Here is a 9,360-nt window from a genome sequence, read left to right on the forward strand (position 1 = left end):
CATAAATGTCAAGCTCCATAAATGGTTAAGATGCCAAGAACAACGGCTAAGAGGAGCCAAGCAAAGTACAACACTCAAACGGTCTACCCTTGAGAAAGGAACACTATAAAAATATTGAAAGTTTGAATCTCTCCTCCCGAAGGCAGAAGGAATTCAGGGGGTAACTGTTACACATAAACCCATCACTTGAACCCATGGGTCAAAGGCCCAACATCCCAAGAAAGCCTGATACATCCGAATGGGCTCTATGAATGTGACCCAGCATAAGACAACAGAGGCGGCGTCGTTTCTTACGCTCTCAGTCAACCAAAGACCGACTACTCTATTACAACGAATCTCCTACATTTAACATCCGGATGCATCCATCACAGTCGGAATACGACTTAGCTATATGGACAGCTCACACATGGCAAGATCATTAGAACGGTTATGATCTGCTTTTAAAAGACTCTTGACAGTTACGCGCCATCCTCCGAATCCTATCAATGTAGGTAACGGCCTCTTACAAATCATAATGACAGGAGACATGAACGATAACTCTGCCGGCTGTTACGCCCAAATCCTGGATCCTCCGCCAGGTCATCATAGCCACATCTGCATGATCAACTATAAAAGACCTCTCCCTAGAGGTACGCAAAATATACAACTCTAAGCTCTATACTGAGTTTGCACAAACACTGACTTAAGCATCGGAGGAGGAACCGCCGGCCACCACCCGGCGCATCCTCTTAAAGTGTACATTCGTTTTTATAGGTCTGAAAGGAAGTGGAAAGAAGAAAGGAGTGGCTTGGATTCCCCTTGAGTCCACCGTACCGGAAACTGTAACAACAATATTAAAGCAAATGTTTTGAGTTCGCACTTTGTCGATTCATCCCTGTTGTGACAAATGCAAATTCCAAGATCACCAAAGAAGTAGAAAAGTGCAGAATAGAAAAATAACACAACCACACAAGACACCAAGATTTAAGTGGTTCGGCTTAACAAGCCTACATCCACTGGCGGAGACGATCCAGGAGAAATTCACTAACAAAAGAGTGGAGTACAAAGAGTAGTACAAATAAAACCACTCAAACCCAAAAGCCCCAATACACCCCAATCTCACTCAAAAGAGAATTAGATACAAAAGAGAAAAATATTCTCTAAAATTCTCTAAGCATTTCAGCACTCCAAAAGTGAGATCAAAATGAAGAAAAATGGTGCATCTTCTTCTCCCAACAGCACAAGCCTTTCTCTCTCTCTCGGCAATTTTTTTTTCTTTTCTTCTTTCTCTCTTTTTCTTGCTTAAGTTGCTGCTGCCCTCTCCTTGACCGAATGGCTTCCAATAAAACAACAAACAAAGCCTTTTTCTCAAAGCTTCTAGAAGAAGCTCAATAGATGGAGAAGCCAAATGCACGTGTGAGAGAGAAAGCACAAGTCAACAATATAGGATGCCATACTGCTGTGGGGCCCACGGTAAGGTTGATGAAAACAAGTCACCAATTCTGACAAATCTCCACCTTGACTTGAATTTCATCAAGTCTTCAACTCAAATCTCCTCAAGACATCTCCTCCAACACCCCTAAGGGTAATTACAAACGACAAACACCAATCAAGCCCAAGCAATGCTTGAACTTGAGGATCGGAAGTGGCTTAGTCAACATGTCTGCTGGATTTTCCGCCGAAGCAATTTTCTTCACTATGATATCACCTTGTGTCACGACCTCCCGAAGAAAATGATATCTGACATCAATGTGTTTGGTCCTCTCATGATACATTTGATTTTTGGTCAAATGTATTGCGCTCTGGCTATCACAAAATACAACAGTCTCATCCTGTTGCAAACCCAGATCACTAACCAAACCTCTGAGCCAAATAGCTTCTTTCACTGCCTCTGCTGCTGCCATATACTCTGCCTCCGTAGTGGATAAAGCAACCGTCGACTGTAAAATCGCTTTCCAACTAATGGCACACCCCGAGAGAGTGAAAACAAAACCTGTCAGAGATCTTCTTTTATCCAAATCACCAGCATAATCTGAATCAACATAACCAGTAACACTGGAACTGATACCACTGCCTCTATCATAGACTAAACCAACATCTGTAGTGCCCCGTAAATAACGGAGTATCCATTTCACTGCCTGCCAGTGAACCTTGCCCGGATTCGCCATGTAGCGACTAACAACACTGACTGCCTGTGAAATATCTGGACGAGTGTACGCCATAGCATACATGATGCTTCCAACTGCACTGGAGTAAGGAACATGTGACATGAACTGCTCCTCCTCCTCACTCTGTGGTGCTGACGCTGCTGAGAGTCTGAAATGAGCTGCAAGTGGAGTACTCACTGATTTAGAATTATGCATACCAAAGCGTTCAAGTACTTTCTCAATGTACTTTTTCTGTGACAAGTACAACTTTCCCGCTTTTCTATCCCTATGAATCTCCATACCAAGGATTTTCTTCGCAGCACCCAAATCCTTCATTTCAAACTCATCACTCAACATAGATTTCAATCTCTTAATCTCCAACATGCTTTTAGCAGCAATAAGCATGTCATCCACATAGAGTAACAAATAAGCAAAAGAACCATCAGACAATTGCCTGTAATACACACAACTATCATAGCTACTTCTTGTGTAACCATGTCCGATCATAAAGCTGTCAAAGCGCTTGTACCATTGTCTTGGAGATTGTTTTAAACCATACAACGACCTCCTCAACTGACAAACATGATCTTCTTTACCTTCAGCAATGAACCCTTCTGGCTGATGCATGTAAATGGTTTCCTCAAGCTCACCATGCAGAAATGCAGTTTTCACATCAAGTTGCTCAAGTTCCAAATCATTTAAAGCAACCATGGCAAGCAAAACACGAATAGAACTATGTCTCACAACAGGATAGAAAACTTCATTGAAGTCCATACCTTCTCTTTGACTATAGCCCTTTGCTACCAGACGTGTCTTGAACCTTGCATCTTCAACACCTGGGATTCCTTCCTTTTTCTTGAAGATCCATTTGCAACCAACAGTTTTAGCGCCTTTAGGCAATTTCACCAATTCCCATGTTTGGTTCTTATGAAGAGACTCAATCTCCTCATTCATGGCAACAACCCATTGAGCAGACTCACTACTTGTGACAGCTTCTGAGTAAGTGGAAGGCTCTTGGACTGCAGTGTCCTCTGCCACAGTAAGTGCATATGCTACCAAATCTGCATAGCCATATCTCTGAGGTGGCCTAATCTGCCTCCTCTGTCTACCAGCCGCAATACTGGTCTCTTGCTCTTCTTGTGGATCATCATCATCAGAACTGGAATCATGAACATCTGTAACAGGCTGATCTTGAGTGTTATCTCGCACCCTCTGTGAAGCCTCCACCTGAAGCTCCACCTCCTTGCTAGAACCCTGCTCCTTTCCTGCAGAAACAATAGACTCCTTTCTAGGGTGAAGCATGGCAGATTCATCAAATACAACATCTCTACTGACTATAAACTTAGGTGATTTAGGATCAGAACACCACAATCTATATCCCTTCACCCCATCCGCATAGCCTAGAAATATACATTTCTTTGACCTAGGCTCAAGCTTACCATCATTCACATGACAATAAGCAGGACAACCAAAAGTTTTTAAAAATGAATAATCAGCAGGAGTACCAGACCATACCTCATAAGGAGTTTTACAATCAATGGCTGTTGATAGAGAACGGTTGACCAAATAGCAAGCAGTATTGACCGCCTCAGCCCAAAAATCTCTAGACAACCCGGCATTTGAAAGTAAGCAACGCGCTCTCTCCAAGAGAGTCTTGTTCATCCGCTCAGCAACCCCATTTTGCTGTGGAGTATGACTAACTGTGCGATGTCTAGCGATGCCTTCATCCTTGCAGAATTTATTAAATTCACCACCACAAAATTCCATGCCATTGTCTGTTCTGAGTCGCTTGATTTTCTTCCCAGTCTGATTCTCAATTAATGTCTTCCATTGCTTGAAAGTGACAAACACATCACTTTTCTTCTTCAAAAAATACACCCAAACTTTTCTCGAATAATCATCAATAAATGTAACAAAATATCGAGCACCACCCTTTGATGGAACCTGAGAGGGACCCCATAGATCTGAATGGATATAATCCAATGTACCATTAGTTCTGTGGATGCCTGTACTGAACTTGACTCTGCACTGTTTCCCGAACACACAATGCTCACAAAAGTCAAGAGATCCTGTTTTCTGGTCACAAAGCAAACCCCGCTTGCTCAGGATTGTCATACCCCTCTCACTCATATGACCCAACCGCATATGCCATAACCGGGTAGTGTCTAAATCTGGATCATCTGAAGAAGACACAGCAGCTGAACCTGTTACCGTACTACCCTGAAGAAAGTAAAGGCCATCAACCTTGTTACCTTTCATTATAACCAATGAGCCTTTGCTAACCCGAATAACTCCACCTTCACCGGAATACTTGTATCCAAGGGAGTCCAAAGTGCCCAATGAAATAAGATTTTTCTTCAAATCTGGTATATGTCGAACATTCGTCAAAGTCCTCACAATCCCATCATGCATCCTAATTCTGATTGTACCAATACCAACAATCTTGCAGGCGACATTATTTCCCATCAAGACTGAACCACCATTGACTGAATCATAGGTAGTAAACCAATCCCTTTTAGGGGACATATGGAATGTACAAGTAGTATCAAGGACCCACTTGTCGTTAGAACGATCATTAGAAATGGTAACTGCAAGGACAAGGTCTGAACCTTTAGAATTTCCTTCGACAACACCAGCCACAGAAGAGGAACTTTGCCTGTCACCTTCCTCTTTATTTTTCAACTTCGGACACTCGGATTTATAATGCCCATACTTTTTACAATAGTAACACTTTACTTTCTTCTTTGACCTAGACTGTGATCGGCCTCTTGATTTACTTTTACCCGAATCCCTCTCACTGGATCGACCTCTAAAATTAGAAGAATTTTCTGAACGACCCTTAACAAATAAACCCTCTGCCTGATTATCACTACCTTTATTATTCAATCTTGTCCTCAACTCCATAGAATTTAAAGCAGATTTAACATCAACTAAGGATATAGTATCTCTACCATACAACATTGAATTAACAAAATTATCAAAGGCATCCGGTAGTGAACATAACAAAATCAGGGCTTGATCCTCATCATCTACTTTAATATCAATATTTTTCAGATCCAAAATAATTCTATTAAAATCATCAAGATGATTACAAAGAGGCATACGTTCTTTCATCTTGAGGGTATATAACCGTTGCTTCAAATACAATCGGTTAGTGAGGGATTTCTTCATGTACAAGCTCTCCAGCTTCTTCCAAAGTCCAGCGGCCGTTTCTTCATCGGCAACTTCTCTTAAAACTCCATCTGAAAGAGACAACAAAATTGCACTGTGGGCTTTTTCTTCAAGTTCCTTCGTTTCCTCCGTTGATGATGTTGATGGCACCTCGCCATCCAAAATCTTCGCCAAGCCTTGTTGTCGTAACAAAGCTCGCATCTTGATGCGCCAAAGACTGAAACTATTCTGACCATCAAACTTCTCTACTTCAAATTTTGCAGTAGCCATCCCGCAAAATAAATACCCGAGCTCTGATACCAGTTTGTTGTGACAAATGCAAATTCCAAGATCACCAAAGAAGTAGAAAAGTGCAGAATAGAAAAATAACACAACCACACAAGACACCAAGATTTAAGTGGTTCGGCTTAACAAGCCTACATCCACTGGCGGAGACGATCCAGGAGAAATTCACTAACAAAAGAGTGGAGTACAAAGAGTAGTACAAATAAAACCACTCAAACCCAAAAGCCCCAATACACCCCAATCTCACTCAAAAGAGAATTAGATACAAAAGAGAAAAATATTCTCTAAAATTCTCTAAGCATTTCAGCACTCCAAAAGTGAGATCAAAATGAAGAAAAATGGTGCATCTTCTTCTCCCAACAGCACAAGCCTTTCTCTCTCTCTCGGCAGTTTTTTTTTCTTTTCTTCTTTCTCTCTTTTTCTTGCTTAAGTTGCTGCTGCCCTCTCCTTGACCGAATGGCTTCCAATAAAACAACAAACAAAGCCTTTTTCTCAAAGCTTCTAGAAGAAGCTCAATAGATGGAGAAGCCAAATGCACGTGTGAGAGAGAAAGCACAAGTCAACAATATAGGATGCCATACTGCTGTCGGGCCCACGGTAAGGTTGATGAAAACAAGTCACCAATTCTGACAATCCCCAATTTCAATTAAAAGTTTAAGCTTTTAAGATAAATATCAATTTAACATACTTAAGGTCGTAGTAGATAAGCATCCTAACTGGAATAGAAGCAATGGCGCCAACCATTTTATGCTTTCTTTCATGTTACAATTGGGTACATTAATTAGATTGGTTTTAAAAATGAAGAGAGAGTAATAATGAATGGAACTATTTTAGTATATATAAATGTGAATGAAAATATTAAATTGAGAAAGTTTGAGAATCTATTGCAACAATAAAAGTTTAATGAATCAAGTTGCTTTGATTCATTACTTCGACGAAAATCAATTTTCTCTTCTCTTAGACAGATATTTCACCGAATCAATTTTTTCTTCTCTCTGATGGATGTTTCACCAAGCAAAAGGCCACCTTGTTGCAAAAGTAAAAGAAAGAAAAAGATGCTAGTCTTTTATGCATATATATATATACTCCACATGACGTGGCCCCAAATGCAAAGAATTTTAGCGGAATGCTATTCTTTTTTTTTAATTGGCATTTTCCTTTGTTCTCAAGAAATAACTTAATTAGTTAGAAATTACACCTTATGAAGTGGAGGTTACTAATTCAAATCCCCTTCCTCTTTGTATGGACATGTCAAAAATTAAAAAAAATTTGGCATCCTCCTCTCTCACAATGTGGGCTCACTTTAGTCTTATTTTGTGAGAGAATAAACAAAAACGAAAGTCGAAATATATTCTTTCAGATTTTGTGCTGGCTATACCAATATATCAAACATCTCTATTCACACACATACAGGGAGTAGGAGAGGAATCTTGTTATCAAATATATATTCGACTGATGTTGAAATCATAAATACCAAAAGCCCTCCAGTGAATACAAATACCAATTCACATAGATTGATTCGAAAAATCCCTTCTATAAGGAGTCTCTTCCTATATTGTCACATTCTTTTGCATTATAATTTTGTGATGAGGGTTGGATTTAGGAGAGAGCAAGGGACATTATAATAATCCACAACAAGAGAAGCACAGGAAAAATGGAGCAATGCTCAACCAAATTTTTATTATATCAAAAAAGAATAATGATTTTCAATGTTTTCTTATCTCTTCCTTCACACACACACACACACACACACACACACACACACATATATATATATATATATATATATATATATATATATATATAGCTTTAACATTAATTCTACTTTAACTTTCTACGCAGTCTAACTATAATTCCGATACATAAAGTTCCATATATATATATATAAGAGACACTAGAGACAATATTACAATGTATGTTCAACAAACATGAATTTAGAAGAAAACACTTGGGATTCTACTCTAAACCAAAGAAAGTTTTTTAGTCTTCAACTTTTGCATCGTTTAAGAGTACATTTTTTAAGAAGTTGCGATTTGCAAACGTAAAAAAATTGTGTTTTCAAATAGTATGAAAATTGGTGCATTTTTAAAAACATATGATGTTCCCAAGAGATAACTCAATCGGTTGGGACCACGCCTAATGAAGTGGAGATCACTAATTTGAATTCCCCTCCCCCTCTTGTGCGGACATGTCAAAAAATAAATAAAAAATACATGATCTTAATTGCGAAACTGAAATTTTACCAAACACTTAATTGTGTCTTTAAAACTTAGTTTTTCAGATCGCACGTTTTTAAATATTTCTATTTTTTTCTTTTTTTTTTTTTATAAAAAAAAAAAAATGTGCATGAAAAAGCGTTTTTCAAACCGTTTATTCAACTAAGTAGGGCAGAAAAAGCGAACGATTATTAACCCAACATCCATGACATGGTTGTCATGTCATATTGACACTAAATCTTTTTTTTTTTTTTTCTCAAGTATGACAAACACTTAATAAAATATACATGCTTTGGATCATCCAAATAGATCGTCTGGTATTATCATGTCATTTTGGAGTATGTGGCAATGTGCATGACATTGAATACTTGCATCAAGAAAAATTGGGAGTTAATAAGCAAATGAGATGCTGTTAAATAAGGTGAACGTAAACCCAGCTCTCATTCTGGTTTAAAGCCCACCTAATTTTATTTATTTATTTATTATTTATTTTTAGAAAATTAATTGAGGTATTACATATGCAATGTTCCAATATTACATGATCTTCGTAGGCGGGTAACATTTTTCATGACATAAGAAAACACTAACTATATCTACATTATTACCCTAAACATATTAGTCGCAGCTATAATTAGAAAGTTTTGGAATCTAATCACTCCAAAAAAAAATTTTTTTTGACATATCTACAGTAACCAATTTTTTGCCACGTTAATATTTCCTTACGTGTTAATTTGTGCCACATCAATAACGACTTTGTTGACATGTTGAATCTAACACGTCAAAAATTATTGCCGTGCTAAACTCCACACATCAATAAATAGCATCGTGCCAATTATTACCACGTTGCTAAATTTAAATTCATTATATATATCTTCCACGTCAAGAATTCCTGTCGTGTTGAAATAACATGTCAATAATTATTGAGGTGTCAAAATGACAAGTCAATAGTTATTGACGTGTCGAAATGCCACGTCAATACTTATTGATGTGTTAGAATGCCACGTCAATAATTCAGTAAATTGTAATTTAATTATAATATGATTAATTAATATTTATTATGTGTTTCCAAAAAAAAAATATTAGGTAATTAAGAATAATTGGTATACCCTCTCTCTCTCTCTCTCTCTCTCTATATATATATATATATATATTATTTCTTAGTAAGTTATATGCTTATAATTATTAATAACACACCTTATTATAATTATAATTATAATAAGGTGCGTAATTAATTAGGCAATGCTTTCACAATAAGAAAAGTTGATTGACATTGATAATTTTTATTAGGGTTAAATACTAAAAACCCCTATAGGGTTTGGACACTTTATTTTTTCTCCCCTAGGTTTTGATTTGTATCATAGGAGGTACCTGTGGTTTTCATAAAGACCAAATTGGTCATTCCATCTATTGACCATTAGTTGATTTAACAGAAGTCCACGCCACTAACACGTGGACCAATTAAAATTTGACACCTGACATAAGTGGCCACTAATTAAAATTTTTACTTAAAAAAATTAAAAAACAATATATTTTTTTTTTAAAAAAAAAAAAAAAAAAAAAAT

This window comes from Corylus avellana, chromosome 4 (genome assembly GCF_965113065.1).
Source record: "Corylus avellana chromosome 4, dhCorAvel1.hap1.2, whole genome shotgun sequence".
NCBI lineage: Eukaryota > Viridiplantae > Streptophyta > Magnoliopsida > Fagales > Betulaceae > Corylus > Corylus avellana.